Here is a 14,352-nt window from a genome sequence, read left to right as displayed (position 1 = left end):
ACAGCTGGGAGGCGGGGAGGGGAGCTGGATTGGGCTGGTCGTGCTGGGGGGGAGCGGCCGCGGGGGCAGCAGCGGCGGGGAAAGGTAAAGGGAGGAAAGAAGGGATAAAGAAAAAAGGGAAAATAAGCAGAAATAAGGCACAAAAGAGCAGAGATGCAGAAAAGAGCAGTAAGGTGAAAGATAGAAAGGGTAAAAAAACGAGTGAAAACGAGTGAAGGAGCAGAGGGAGAGAAAGGGAAAATGGGCAGAAATAAGGCACAAAAGAGCAAAGGTGCAGAAAGGTGAAAGATAGAAAGGGGAAAAAAACGAGTGAAAACGAGTGAAGGAGCAGAGGGAGAGAAAGGGAGAATGGGCAGAAATAAGGCGCAAAAGAGCAGAGGTGCAGAAAGGTGAAAGATAGAAAGGGGAGAAAAACGAGTGAAGGAGCAGAAAGAAAGAAAGGAGACAGAGGTCCACTGGACCACCAGGGATGAGGCGCAGGGAAACCTGCGGGTGGAGGAGGGCCTCGATCACCAACACTGAAGAGTGCAGGGGCACCTCACTTAATGGTGGAGCTGCGAGGGTGGGAAAGAAATTTCACTGACAATGAGTCAGTGGTCTTGCTGGCCTTTCCCCGCAGTGGCCGCCATTAAGTAGGGGTCGGGGAGGGCTGGACAGCTGGGAGGCGGGGAGGGGAGCTGGATTGGGCCGGTCGTGCTGGGGGGGGAGGGGCCGCGGGGGCAGCAGCGGCGTGGAAAGGTAAAGGGAGGAAAGAAGGGATAAAGAAAAAAGGGAAAATAAGCAGAAATAAGGCACAAAAGAGCAGAGATGCAGAAAAGAGCAGAAAGGTGAAAGATAGAAAGGGTAAAAAAATGAGTGAAAACGAGTGAAGGAGCAGAGGGAGAGAAAGGGAAAATGGGCAAAAATAAGGCACAAAAGAGCAGAGGTGCAGAAAGGTGAAAGATAGAAAGGGGAAAAAAACGAGTGAAAACGAGTGAAGGAGCAGAGAGAGAGAAAGGGAGAATGGGCAGAAATAAGGCGCAAAAGAGCAGAGGTGCAGAAAGGTGAAAGATAGAAAGGGGAGAAAAACGAGTGAAGGAGCAGAAAGAAAGAAAGGAGACAGAGGTCCACTGGACCACCAGGGATGAGGCGCAGGGAAACCAGCGGGTGGAGGAGGGCCTCGATCACCAACACTGAAGAGTGCAGGGGCAGGGGCACCTCACTTACTGGTGGAGATGCGAGGGTGGGAGAGCAATTTCACTGACAATGAATCAGTGGTCTTGCTGGCCTGTCCCCGCAGTGGCCGCCATTAAGTAGGGGTCGGGGAGGGCTGGACAGCTGGGAGGCGGGGAGGGGAGCTGGATTGGGCCGGTCGTGCTGGGGGGGGAGGGGCCGCGGGGGCAGCAGCGGCGTGGAAAGGTAAAGGGAGGAAAGAAGGGATAAAGAAAAAAGGAAAAATAAGCAGAAATAAGGCACAAAAGAGCAGAGATGCAGAAAAGAGCAGAAAGGTGAAAGATAGAAAGGGTAAAAAAATGAGTGAAAACGAGTGAAGGAGCAGAGGGAGAGAAAGGGAAAATGGGCAAAAATAAGGCACAAAAGAGCAGAGGTGCAGAAAGGTGAAAGATAGAAAGGGGAAAAAAACGAGTGAAAACGAGTGAAGGAGCAGAGAGAGAGAACGGGAGAATGGGCAGAAATAAGGCGCAAAAGAGCAGAGGTGCAGAAAGGTGAAAGATAGAAAGGGGAGAAAAACGAGTGAAGGAGCAGAAAGAAAGAAAGGAGACAGAGGTCCACTGGACCACCAGGGATGAGGCGCAGGGAAACCAGCGGGTGGAGGAGGGCCTCGATCACCAACACTGAAGAGTGCAGGGGCAGGGGCACCTCACTTACTGGTGGAGATGCGAGGGTGGGAGAGCAATTTCACTGACAATGAATCAGTGGTCTTGCTGGCCTGTCCCCGCAGTGGCCGCCATTAAGTAGGGGTCGGGGAGGGCTGGACAGCTGGGAGGCGGGGAGGGGAGCTGGATTGGGCCGGTCGTGCTGGGGGGGGAGGGGCCGCAGGGGCAGCAGCGGCGGGGAAAGGTAAAGGGAGGAAAGAAGGGATAAAGGAAAAAGGGAAAATAAGCAGAAATAAGGCACAAAAGAGCAGAGATGCAGAAAAGAGCAGAAAGGTGAAAGATAGAAAGGGTAAAAAAATGAGTGAAAACGAGTGAAGGAGCAGAGGGAGAGAAAGGGAAAATGGGCAAAAATAAGGCACAAAAGAGCAGAGGTGCAGAAAGGTGAAAGATAGAAAGGGGAAAAAAACGAGTGAAAACGAGTGAAGGAGCAGAGAGAGAGAAAGGGAGAATGGGCAGAAATAAGGCGCAAAAGAGCAGAGGTGCAGAAAAGTGAAAGATAGAAAGGGGAGAAAAACGAGTGAAGGAGCAGAAAGAAAGAAAGGAGACAGAGGTCCACTGGACCACCAGGGATGAGGCGCAGGGAAACCAGCGGGTGGAGGAGGGCCTCGATCACCAACACTGAAGAGTGCAGGGGCAGGGGCACCTCACTTACTGGTGGAGATGCGAGGGTGGGAGAGCAATTTCACTGACAATGAATCAGTGGTCTTGCTGGCCTGTCCCCGCAGTGGCCGCCATTAAGTAGGGGTCGGGGAGGGCTGGACAGCTGGGAGGCGGGGAGGGGAGCTGGATTGGGCCGGTCGTGCTGGGGGGGGAGGGGCCGCGGGGGCAGCAGCGGCGTGGAAAGGTAAAGGGAGGAAAGAAGGGATAAAGAAAAAAGGGAAAATAAGCAGAAATAAGGCACAAAAGAGCAGAGATGCAGAAAAGAGCAGAAAGGTGAAAGATAGAAAGGGTAAAAAAATGAGTGAAAACGAGTGAAGGAGCAGAGAGAGAGAAAGGGAGAATGGGCAGAAATAAGGCGCAAAAGAGCAGAGGTGCAGAAAGGTGAAAGATAGAAAGGGGAGAAAAACGAGTGAAGGAGCAGAAAGAAAGAAAGGAGACAGAGGTCCACTGGACCACTAGGGATGAGGCGCAGGGAAACCAGCGGGTGGAGGAGGGCCTCGATCACCAACACTGAAGAGTGCAGGGGCAGGGGCACCTCACTTACTGGTGGAGATGCGAGGGTGGGAGAGCAATTTCACTGACAATGAATCAGTGGTCTTGCTGGCCTGTCCCCGCAGTGGCCGCCATTAAGTAGGGGTCGGGGAGGGCTGGACAGCTGGGAGGCGGGGAGGGGAGCTGGATTGGGCCGGTCGTGCTGGGGGGGAGGGGCCGCGGGGGCAGCAGCGGCGGGGAAAGGTAAAGGGAGGAAAGAAGGGATAAAGAAAAAAGGGAAAATAAGCAGAAATAAGGCACAAAAGAGCAGAGATGCAGAAAAGAGCAGAAAGGTGAAAGATAGAAAGGGTAAAAAAACGAGTGAAAACGAGTGAAGGAGCAGAGGGAGAGAAAGGGAAAATGGGCAGAAATAAGGCACAAAAGAGCAGAGGTGCAGAAAGGTGAAAGATAGAAAGGGGAAAAAAACGAGTGAAAACGAGTGAAGGAGCAGAGGGAGAGAAAGGGAGAATGGGCAGAAATAAGGCGCAAAAGAGCAGAGGTGCAGAAAGGTGAAAGATAGAAAGGAGGGAAAAACCAGTGAAGGAGCAGAAAGAAAGAAAGGAGACAGAGGTCCACTGGACCACCAGGGATGAGGCGCAGGGAAACCTGCGGGTGGAGGAGGGCCTCGATCACCAACACTGAAGAGTGCAGGGGCAGGGGCACCTCACTTAATGGTGGAGCTGCGAGGGTGGGAGAGCAATTTCACTGACAATGAGTCAGTGGTCTTGCTGGCCTGTCCCCGCAGTGGCCGCCATTAAGTAGGGGTCGGGGAGGGCTGGACAGCTGGGAGGCGGGGAGGGGAGCTGGATTGGGCCGGTCGTGCTGGGGGGGGAGGGGCCGCAGGGGCAGCAGCGGCGGGGAAAGGTAAAGGGAGGAAAGAAGGGATAAAGAAAAAAGGGAAAATAAGCAGAAATAATGCTCAAAAGAGCAGAGATGCAGAAAAGAGCAGAAAGGTGAAAGATAGAAAGGGTAAAAAAACGAGTGAAAACGAGTGAAGGAGCAGATGGAGAGAAAGGGAAAATGGGCAGAAATAACGCACAAAAGAGCAGAGGTGCAGAAAGGTGAAAGATAGAAAGGGGAGAAAAACGAGTGAGGGAGCAGAAAGAAAGAAAGGAGACAGAGGTCCACTGGACCACCAGGGATGAGGCGCAGGGAAACCTGCGGGTGGAGGAGGGCCTTGATCACCAACACTGAAGAGTGCAGGGGCAGGGGCACCTCACTTAATGGTGGAGCTGCGAGGGTGGGAGAGGAATTTCACTGACAATGAGTCAGTGGTCTTGCTGGCCTGTCCCCGCAGTGGCCGCCATTAAGTAGGGGTCGGGGAGGGCTGGACAGCTGGGAGGCGGGGAGGTGAGCTGGATTGGGCCGGTCGTGCTGGGGGGGAGGGGCCGCAGGGGCAGCAGCGGCGGGGAAAGGTAAAGGGAGGAAGAAGGGATAAAGAAAAAAGGGAAAATAAGCAGAAATAAGGCACAAAAGAGCAGAGATGCAGAAAGGTGAAAGATAGAAAGGGTAAAAAAACGAGTGAAAACGAGTGAAGGAGCAGAGGGAGAGAAAGGGAAAATGGGCATAAATAAGGCACAAAAGAGCAGAGGTGCAGAAAGGTGAAAGATAGAAAGGGGAAAAAAACGAGTGAAAACGAGTGAAGGAGCAGAGGGAGAGAAAGGGAGAATGGGCAGAAATAAGGCACAAAAGAGCAGAGGTGCAGAAAGGTGAAAGATAGAAAGGGGAAAAAAACGAGTGAAAACGAGTGAAGGAGCAGAGGGAGAGAAAGGGAGAATGGGCAGAAATAAGGCGCAAAAGAGCAGAGGTGCAGAAAGGTGAAAGATAGAAAGGGGGGAAAAACCAGTGAAGGAGCAGAAAGAAAGAAAGGAGACAGAGGTCCACTGGACCACCAGGGATGAGGCGCAGGGAAACCTGCGGGTGGAGGAGGGCCTCGATCACCAACACTGAAGAGTGCAGGGGCAGGGGCACCTCACTTAATGGTGGAGCTGCGAGGGTGGGAGAGCAATTTCACTGACAATGAGTCAGTGGTCTTGCTGGCCTGTCCCCGCAGTGGCCGCCATTAAGTAGGGGTCGGGGAGGGCTGGACAGCTGGGAGGCGGGGAGGGGAGCTGGATTGGGCCGGTCGTGCTGGGGGGGGAGGGGCCGCAGGGGCAGCAGCGGCGGGGAAAGGTAAAGGGAGGAAAGAAGGGATAAAGAAAAATGGGAAAATAAGCAGAAATAAGGCACAAAAGAGCAGAGATGCAGAAAAGAGCAGAAAGGTGAAAGATAGAAAGGGTAAAAAAACGAGTGAAAATGAGTGAAGGAGCAGAGGGAGAGAAAGGGAAAATGGGCAGAAATAAGGCACAAAAGAGCAGAGGTGCAGAAAGGTGAAAGATAGAAAGGGGAGAAAAACGAGTGAGGGAGCAGAAAGAAAGAAAGGAGACAGAGGTCCACTGGACCACCAGGGATGAGGCGCAGGGAAACCTGCGGGTGGAGGAGGGCCTTGATCACCAACACTGAAGAGTGCAGGGGCAGGGGCACCTCACTTAATGGTGGAGCTGCGAGGGTGGGAGAGCAATTTCACTGACAATGAGTCAGTGGTCTTGCTGGCCTGTCCCCGCAGTGGCTGCCATTAAGTAGGGGTCGGGGAGGGCTGAACAGCTGGGAGGCGGGGAGGGGAGATGGATTGGGCCGGTCGTGCTGGGGGGGAGGGGCCGCAGGGGCAGCAGCGGCGGGGAAAGGTAAAGGGAGGAAGAAGGGATAAAGAAAAAAGGGAAAATAAGCAGAAATAAGGCACAAAAGAGCAGAGATGCAGAAAAGAGCAGAAAGGTGAAAGATAGAAAGGGTAAAAAAACGAGTGAAAACGAGTGAAGGAGCAGAGGGAGAGAAAGGGAAAATGGGCAGAAATAAGGCACAAAAGAGCAGAGGTGCAGAAAGGTGAAAGATAGAAAGGGGAAAAAAACGAGTGAAAACGAGTGAAGGAGCAGAGGGAGAGAAAGGGAGAATGGGCAGAAATAAGGCGCAAAAGAGCAGAGGTGCAGAAAGGTGAAAGATAGAAAGGGGAGAAAAACGAGTGAAGGAGCAGAAAGAAAGAAATGAGACACAGGTCCACTGGACCACCAGGGATCAGGCTCAGGGAAACCTGCGGGTGGAGGAGGGCCTCGATCACCAACACTGAAGAGTGCAGGGGCAGGGGCACCTCACTTAATGGTGGAGCTGCGAGGGTGGGAGAGCAATTTCACTGACAATGAGTCAGTGGTCTTGCTGGCCTGTCCCCGAAGTGGCCGCCATTAAGTAGGGGTCGGGGAGGGCTGGACAGCTGGGAGGCGGGGAGGGGAGCTGGATTGGGCCGGTCGTGCTGGGGGGGAGGGGCCGAGGGGCAGCAGCGGCGGGGAAAGGTAAAGGGAGGAAGAAGGGATAAAGAAAAAAGGGAAAATAAGCAGAAATAAGGCACAAAAGAGCAGAGATGCAGAAAAGAGCAGAAAGGTGAAAGATAGAAAGGGTAAAAAAACGAGTGAAAACGAGTGAAGGAGCAGAGGGAGAGAAAGGGAAAATGGGCAGAAATAAGGCACAAAAGAGCAGAGGTGCAGAAAGGTGAAAGATAGAAAGGGGAAAAAAACGAGTGAAAACGAGTGAAGGAGCAGAGGGAGAGAAAGGGAGAATGGGCAGAAATAAGGCGCAAAAGAGCAGAGGTGCAGAAAGGTGAAAGATAGAAAGGGGAGAAAAACGAGTGAAGGAGCAGAAAGAAAGAAAGGAGACACAGGTCCACTGGACCACCAGGGATGAGGCTCAGGGAAACCTGCGGGTGGAGGAGGGCCTCGATCACCAACACTGAAGAGTGCAGGGGGACCCCACTTACTGGTGGAGCTGCGAGGGTGGGAGAGCAATTTCACTGACAATGAGTCAGTGGTCTTGCTGGCCTGTCCCCGCAGTGGCCGCCATTAAGTAGGGGTCGGGGAGGGCTGGACAGCTGGGAGGCGGGGAGGGGAGCTGGATTGGGCCGGGCGTGCTGGGGGGGAGGGGCCGCGGGGGCAGCAGCGGCGGGGAAAGGTAAAGGGAGGAAAGAAGGGATAAAGAAAAAAGGGAAAATAAGCAGAAATAAGGCACAAAAGAGCAGAGATGCAGAAAAGAGCAGAAAGGTGAAAGATAGAAAGGGTAAAAAAACGAGTGAAAACGAGTGAAGGAGCAGAGGGAGAGAAAGGGAAAATGGGCAGAAATAAGGCACAAAAGAGCAGAGGTGCAGAAAGGTGAAAGATAGAAAGGGGAAAAAAACGAGTGAAAACGAGTGAAGGAGCAGAGGGAGAGAAAGGGAGAATGGGCAGAAATAAGGCGCAAAAGAGCAGAGGTGCAGAAAGGTGAAAGATAGAAAGGGGAGAAAAACCAGTGAAGGAGCAGAAAGAAAGAAAGGAGACAGAGGTCCACTGGACCACCAGGGATGAGGCGCAGGGAAACCTGCGGGTTGAGGAGGGCCTCGATCACCAACACTGAAGAGTGCAGGGGCAGGGGCACCTCACTTAATGGTGGAGCTGCGAGGGTGGGAAAGCAATTTCACTGACAATGAGTCAGTGGTCTTGCTGGCCTGTCCCCGCAGTGGCCACCATTAAGTAGGGGTCGGGGAGGGCTGGACAGCTGGGAGGCGGGGAGGGGAGCTGGATTGGGCCGGTCGTGCTGCGGGGGAGGGGCCGCGGGGGCAGCAGCGGCGGGGAAAGGTAAAGGGAGGAAAGAAGGGATAGAGAAAAAAGGGAAAATAAGCAGAAATAAGGCACAAAAGAGCAGAGATGCAGAAAAGAGCAGAAAGGTGAAAGATAGAAAGGGTAAAAAAACGAGTGAAAACGAGTGAAGGAGCAGAGGGAGAGAAAGGGAAAATGGGCAGAAATAAGGCACAAAAGAGCAGAGGTGCAGAAAGGTGAAAGATAGAAAGGGGAAAAAAACGAGTGAAAACGAGTGAAGGAGCAGAGGGAGAGAAAGGGAGAATGGGCAGAAATAAGGCGCAAAAGAGCAGAGGTGCAGAAAGGTGAAAGATAGAAAGGGGAGAAAAACGAGTGAAGGAGCAGAAAGAAAGAAAGGAGACAGAGGTCCACTGGACCACCAGGGATGAGGCGCAGGGAAACCTGCGGGTGGAGGAGGGCCTCGATCACCAACACTGAAGAGTGCAGGGGCAGGGGCACCTCACTTAATGGTGGAGCTGCGAGGGTGGGAAAGCAATTTCACTGACAATGAGTCAGTGGTCTTGCTGGCCTGTCCCCGCAGTGGCCGCCATTAAGTAGGGGTCGGGGAGGGCTGGACAGCTGGGAGGCGGGGAGGGGAGCTGGATTGGGCCGGTCGTGCTGGGGGGGAGGGGCCTCGGGGGCAGCAGCGGCGGGGAAAGGTAAAGGGAGGAAAGAAGGGATAAAGAAAAAAGGGAAAATAAGCAGAAATAAGGCACAAAAGAGCAGAGATGCAGAAAAGAGCAGAAAGGTGAAAGATGGAAAGGGTAAAAAAACGAGTGAAAACGAGTGAAGGAGCAGAGGGAGAGAAAGGGAAAATGGGCAGAAATAAGGCACAAAAGAGCAGAGGTGCAGAAAGGTGAAAGATAGAAAGGGGAAAAAAACGAGTGAAAACGAGTGAAGGAGCAGAGAGAGAGAAAGTGAGAATGGGCAGAAATAAGGCGCAAAAGAGCAGAGGTGCAGAAAGGTGAAAGATAGAAAGGGGAGAAAAACGAGTGAAGGAGCAGAAAGAAAGAAAGGAGACAGAGGTCCACTGGACCACCAGGGATGAGGCGCAGGGAAACCTGCGGGTGGAGGAGGGCCTTGATCACCAACACTGAAGAGTGCAGGGGCAGGGGCACCTCACTTACTGGTGGAGCTGCGAGGGTGGGAGAGCAATTTCACTGACAATGAGTCAGTGGTCTTGCTGGCCTGTCCCCGCAGTGGCCGCCATTAAGTAGGGGTCGGGGAGGGCTGGACAGCTGGGAGGCGGGGAGGGGAGCTGGATTGGGCCGGTCGTGCTGGGGGGGAGGGGCCGCGGGGGCAGCAGCGGCGGGGAAAGGTAAAGGGAGGAAAGAAGGGATAAAGAAAAAAGGGAAAATAAGCAGAAATAAGGCACAAAAGAGCAGAGATGCAGAAAAGAGCAGAAAGGTAAAAGATAGAAAGGGTAAAAAAAGAGTGAAAACGAGTGAAGGAGCAGAGGGAGAGAAAGGGAAAATGGGCAGAAATAAGGCACAAAAGAGCAGAGGTGCAGAAAGGTGAAAGATAGAAAGGGGAAAAAAACGAGTGAAAACGAATGAAGGAGCAGAGGGAGAGAAAGGGAGAATGGGCAGAAATAAGGCGCAAAAGAGCAGAGGTGCAGAAAGGTGAAAGATAGAAAGGGGAGAAAAACGAGTGAAGGAGCAGAAAGAAAGAAAGGAGACAGAGGTCCACTGGACCACCAGGGATGAGGCGCAGGGAAACCTGCGGGTGGAGGAGGGCCTCGATCACCAACACTGAAGAGTGCAGGGGCAGGGGCACCTCACTTAATGGTGGAGCTGCGAGGGTGGGAGAGCAATTTCACTGTCAATGAGTCAGTGGTCTTGCTGGCCTGTCCCCGCAGTGGCCGCCATTAAGTAGGGGTCGGGCAGGGCTGGACAGCTGGGAGGCGGGGAGGGGAGCTGGATTGGGCCGGTCGTGCTGGGGGGGGGGGGCCGAGGGGGCAGCAGCGGCGGGGAAAGGTAAAGGGAGGAAAGAAGGGATAAAGAAAAAAGGGAAAATAAGCAGAAATAAGGCACAAAAGAGCAGAGATGCAGAAAAGAGCAGAAAGGTGAAAGATAGAAAGGGTAAAAAAACGAGTGAAAACGAGTGAAGGAGCAGAGGGAGAGAAAGGGAAAATGGGCAGAAATAAGGCACAAAAGAGCAGAGGTGCAGAAAGGTGAAAGATAGAAAGGGGAAAAAAACGAGTGAAAACGAGTGAAGGAGCAGAGGGAGAGAAAGGGAGAATGGGCAGAAATAAGGCGCAAAAGAGCAGAGGTGCAGAAAGGTGAAAGATAGAAAGGGGAGAAAAACCAGTGAAGGAGCAGAAAGAAAGAAGGGAGACAGAGGTCCACTGGACCACCAGGGATGAGGCGCAGGGAAACCTGCGGGTTGAGGAGGGCCTCGATCACCAACACTGAAGAGTGCAGGGGCAGGGGCACCTCACTTAATGGTGGAGCTGCGAGGGTGGGAAAGCAATTTCACTGACAATGAGTCAGTGGTCTTGCTGGCCTGTCCCCGCAGTGGCCGCCATTAAGTAGGGGTCGGGGAGGGCTGGACAGCTGGGAGGCGGGGAGGGGAGCTGGATTGGGCCGGTCGTGCTGGGGGGGAAGGGGCCACGGGGGCAGCAGCGGCGGGGAAAGGTAAAGGGAAGAAGAAGGGATAAAGAAAAAAGGGAAAATAAGCAGAAATAAGGCACAAAAGAGCAGAGATGCAGAAAAGAGCAGAAAGGTGAAAGATAGAAAGGGTAAAAAAACGAGTGAAAACGAGTGAAGGAGCAGAGGGAGAGAAAGGGAAAATGGGCAGAAATAAGGCACAAAAGAGCAAAGGTGCAGAAAGGTGAAAGATAGAAAGGGGAAAAAAACGAGTGAAAACGAGTGAAGGAGCAGAGGGAGAGAAAGGGAGAATGGGCAGAAATAAGGCGCAAAAGAGCAGAGGTGCAGAAAGGTGAAAGATAGAAAGGGGAGAAAAACGAGTGAAGGAGCAGAAAGAAAGAAATGAGACACAGGTCCACTGGACCACCAGGGATGAGGCTCAGGGAAACCTGCGGGTGGAGGAGGGCCTCGATCACCAACACTGAAGAGTGCAGGGGCAGGGGCACCTCAATTAATGGTGGAGCTGCGAGGGTGGGAGAGCAATTTCACTGACAATGAGTCAGTGGTCTTGCTGGCCTGTCCCCGAAGTGGCCGCCATTAAGTAGGGGTCGGGGAGGGCTGGACAGCTGGGAGGCGGGGAGGGGAGCTGGATTGGGCCGGTCGTGCTGGGGGGGAGGGGCCGAGGGGCAGCAGCGGCGGGGAAAGGTAAAGGGAGGAAGAAGGGATAAAGAAAAAAGGGAAAATAAGCAGAAATAAGGCATAAAAGAGCAGAGATGCAGAAAAGAGCAGAAAGGTGAAAGATAGAAAGGGTAAAAAAACGAGTGAAAACGAGTGAAGGAGCAGAGGGAGAGAAAGGGAAAATGGGCAGAAATAAGGCACAAAAGAGCAGAGGTGCAGAAAGGTGAAAGATAGAAAGGGGAAAAAACGAGTGAAAACGAGTGAAGGAGCAGAGGGAGAGAAAGGGAGAATGGGCAGAAATAAGGCGCAAAAGAGCAGAGGTGCAGAAAGGTGAAAGATAGAAAGGGGAGAAAAACCAGTGAAGGAGCAGAAAGAAAGAAAGGAGACAGAGGTCCACTGGACCACCAGGGATGAGGCGCAGGGAAATCTGCGGGTTGAGGAGGGCCTCGATCACCAACACTGAAGAGTGCAGGGGCAGGGGCACCTCACTTAATGGTGGAGCTGCGAGGGTGGGAAAGCAATTTCACTGACAATGAGTCAGTGGTCTTGCTGGCCTGTCCCCGCAGTGGCCGCCATTAAGTAGGGGTCTGGGAGGGCTGGACAGCTGGGAGGCGGGGAGGGGAGCTGGATTGGGCCGGTCATGCTGGGAAAAGGGGGAGGGGCCGCGGGGACAGCAGTGGCGGGGAAAGGTAAAGGGAAGAAGAAGGGATAAAGAAAAAAGGGAAAATAACCAGAAATAAGGCACAAAAGAGCAGAGATGCAGAAAAGATCAGAAAGGTGAAAGATAGAAAGGGTAAAAAAACGAGTGAAAACGAGTGAAGGAGCAGAGGGAGAGAAAGGGAAAATGGGCAGAAATAAGGCACAAAAGAGCAGAGGTGCAGAAAGGTGAAAGATAGAAAGGGGAAAAAACGAGTGAAAACGAGTGAAGGAGCAGAGGGACAGAAAGGGAGAATGGGCAGAAATAAGGCGCAAAAGAGCAGAGGTGCAGAAAGGTGAAAGATAGAAAGGGGGGAAAAACCAGTGAAGGAGCAGAAAGAAAGAAAGGAGACAGAGGTCCACTGGACCACCAGGGATGAGGCGCAGGGAAACCTGCGGGTGGAGGAGGGCCTCGATCACCAACACTGAAGAGTGCAGGGGCAGGGGCACCTCACTTAATGGTGGAGCTGCGAGGGTGGGAGAGCAATTTCACTGACAATGAGTCAGTGGTCTTGCTGGCCTGTCCCCGCAGTGGCCGCCATTAAGTAGGGGTCGGGGAGGGCTGGACAGCTGGGAGGCGGGGAGGGGAGCTGGATTGGGCCGGTCGTGCTGGGGGGGAGGGGCCGCAGGGGCAGCAGCGGCGGGGAAAGGTAAAGGGAGGAAAGAAGGGATAAAGAAAAATGGGAAAATAAGCAGAAATAAGGCACAAAAGAGCAGAGATGCAGAAAAGAGAAGGTGAAAGATAGAAAGGGTAAAAAAATGAGTGAAAACGAGTGAAGGAGCGGAGGGAGAGAAAGGGAAAATGGGCAGAAATAAGGCACAAAAGAGCAGAGGTGCAGAAAGGTGAAAGATAGAAAGGGGAGAAAAACGAGTGAGGGAGCAGGAAGAAAGAAAGGAGACAGAGGTCCACTGGACCACCAGGGATGAGGCGCAGGGAAACCTGCGGGTGGAGGAGGGCCTTGATCACCAACACTGAAGAGTGCAGGGGCAGGGGCACCTCACTTAATGGTGGAGCTGCGAGGGTGGGAGAGCAATTTCACTGACAATGAGTCAGTGGTCTTGCTGGCCTGTCCCCGCAGTGGCCGCCATTAAGTAGGGGTCGGGGAGGGCTGGACAGCTGGGAGGCGGGGAGGGGAGCTGGATTGGGCCGGTCGTGCTGGGGGGGAGGGGCCGCAGGGGCAGCAGCTGCGGGAAAGGTAAAGGGAGGAAGAAGGGATAAAGAAAAAAGGGAAAATAAGCAGAAATAAGGCACAAAAGAGCAGAGATGCAGAAAAGAGCAGAAAGGTGAAAGATAGAAAGGGTAAAAAAACGAGTGAAAACGAGTGAAGGAGCAGAGGGAGAGAAAGGGAAAATGGGCAGAAATAAGGCACAAAAGAGCAGAGGTGCAGAAAGGTGAAAGATAGAAAGGGGAAAAAAACGAGTGAAAACGAGTGAAGGAGCAGAGGGAGAGAAAGGGAGAATGGGCAGAAATAAGGCGCAAAAGAGCAGAGGTGCAGAAAGGTGAAAGATAGAAAGGGGAGAAAAACGAGTGAAGGTGCAGAAGGAAAGAAAGGAGACACAGGTCCACTGGACCAACAGGGATGAGGCTCAGGGAAACCTGCGGGTGGAGGAGGGCCTCGATCACCAACACTGAAGAGTGCAGGGGCAGGGGCACCTCACTTAATGGTGGAGCTGCGAGGGTGGGAGAGCAATTTCACTGACAATGAGTCAGTGGTCTTGCTGGCCTGTCCCCGAAGTGGCCGCCATTAAGTAGGGGTCGGGGAGGGCTGGACAGCTGGGAGGCGGGGAGGGGAGCTGGTTTGGGCCGGTCGTGCTGGGGGGGAGGGGCCGAGGGGCAGCAGCGGCGGGGAAAGGTAAAGGGAGGAAGAAGGGATAAAGAAAAAAGGGAAAATAAGCAGAAATAAGGCACAAAAGAGCAGAGATGCAGAAAAGAGCACAAAGGTGAAAGATAGAAAGGGTAAAAAAACGAGTGAAAACGAGTGAAGGAGCAGAGGGAGAGAAAGGGAAAATGGGCAGAAATAAGGCACAAAAGAGCAGAGGTGCAGAAAGGTGAAAGATAGAAAGGGGAAAAAACGAGTGAAAACGAGTGAAGGAGCAGAGGGAGAGAAAGGGAGAATGGGCAGAAATAAGGCGCAAAAGAGCAGAGGTGCAGAAAGGTGAAAGATAGAAAGGGGAGAAAAACGAGTGAAGGAGCAGAAAGAAAGAAAGGAGACACAGGTTCACTGGACCACCAGGGATGAGGCGCAGGGAAACCTGCGGTTGGAGGAGGGCCTCGATCACCAACACTGAAGAGTGCAGGGGCAGGGGCACCCCACTTACTGGTGGAGCTGCGAGGGTGGGAGAGCAATTTCACTGACAATGAGTCAGTGGTCTTGCTGGCCTGTCCCCGCAGTGGCCGCCATTAAGTAGGGGTCGGGGAGGGCTGGACAGCTGGGAGGCGGGGAGGGGAGCTGGATTGGGCCGGTCGTGCTGGGGGGGAGGGGCCGCGGGGGCAGCAGCGGCTGGGAAAGGTAAAGGGAGGAAAGAAGGGATAAAGAAAAAAGGGAAAATAAGCAGCAATAAGGCACAAAAGAGCAGAGATGCAGAAAAGAGCAGAAAGGTGAAAGATAGAAAGGGTAAAAAAAAGAGTGAAAA

The sequence above is a fragment of the Lissotriton vulgaris genome, chromosome 8 (genome assembly GCF_964263255.1).
Source record: "Lissotriton vulgaris chromosome 8, aLisVul1.2, whole genome shotgun sequence".
In the NCBI taxonomy this organism is placed as follows: Eukaryota; Metazoa; Chordata; class Amphibia; order Caudata; family Salamandridae; genus Lissotriton; species Lissotriton vulgaris.
The sequence above is the reverse complement of the archived record's forward strand: the minus strand, read 5'-3'. Positions refer to the sequence as shown.